The sequence below is a fragment of the Triticum dicoccoides genome, chromosome 1B, assembly GCF_002162155.2.
Source record: "Triticum dicoccoides isolate Atlit2015 ecotype Zavitan chromosome 1B, WEW_v2.0, whole genome shotgun sequence".
Lineage (NCBI taxonomy): Eukaryota > Viridiplantae > Streptophyta > Magnoliopsida > Poales > Poaceae > Triticum > Triticum dicoccoides.
The window spans coordinates 665186598-665187656 of NC_041381.1; positions in this window are offsets into that span (position 1 = coordinate 665186598).

A 1059-nucleotide genomic window follows, 5' to 3' on the forward strand; every position below is an offset into this window, starting at 1 on the left:
TTGGCAAGATTGGTTTTTCCTCTTATCAGAAATGCATTGCCGCCATCCGAATGCTTGCATACGGAGTGCCCGGTGATCTCATTGACGAGTACGTCTGTATGAGCGAGTCTACTTGCCTAGAGTCCTTGTATAAGTTCTGTAAGGCTGTTATTGCTGTGTTTGGCCCTGAGTACTTGAGAGAGCCGACTGCTGAAGATACAACTCGTTTGTTGGCGATCAATGCTAGTAGGGGCTTCCCAGAGATGCTTGGTAGTATATATGCATGCATGGGGAGTGGAAGAACTGCCCTTCTGCTTGGAAAGGGCAGTATAAGGGCCATGTCAGGGTTTGCATTGTCATACTTGAGGCCGTGGCGTCTCAAGATCTCTGGATGTGGCACCCTTTTTTTGGCATGGCCGGACCATACAATGATATCAACGTGCTTCAGCGCTCGCCAGTGGTTGCTAGGCTTGCCGAAGGTAACAGCACACCGGTGAACTTTACTGTCAACAGCCACACCTACGACAAAGGATACTATCTGGGTGACGGTATCTATCCTCAGTGACCACCATTGTCAAAAGAATACCCAACCCTGTCGGAGAGAAGAGGAAAAGATTTGTCCAAGAGCAAGAGAGTGCTAGGAAGGATGTCGAGCGTGCCTTTGGTGTTTTGCAATCTCGATGGGGCATCGTTCGGTATCCTGCTAATACCTGGAGCACGCAGAAATTGTGGGAGGTGATGACTGCTTGTGTGATCATGCATAATATGATCGTAGAAGACGAGCGCCCGGAACGTCTGTATGATCAAGGGTTTCAGTTTCAGGGTGAGAATGTTGTGCCTGAGCATGGAGTAGCGGCAATGTTTGAACAGTTCACCCAATTCCATCAAGACATGCGTGATTGAGAAACTCACGTGCAACTGCAAAATGATTTGGTTGAGCATATGTGGGCTCATGTTGACAACCAATAGATGTATCTTCTTTTATTCGTTTGCAGAACTATGTGAGAACTATGTGAGATCTATTTATTTTCATTTGGCTTGTAATAAACTATGCTATTTTATTCGGTTCAAAATTATTTT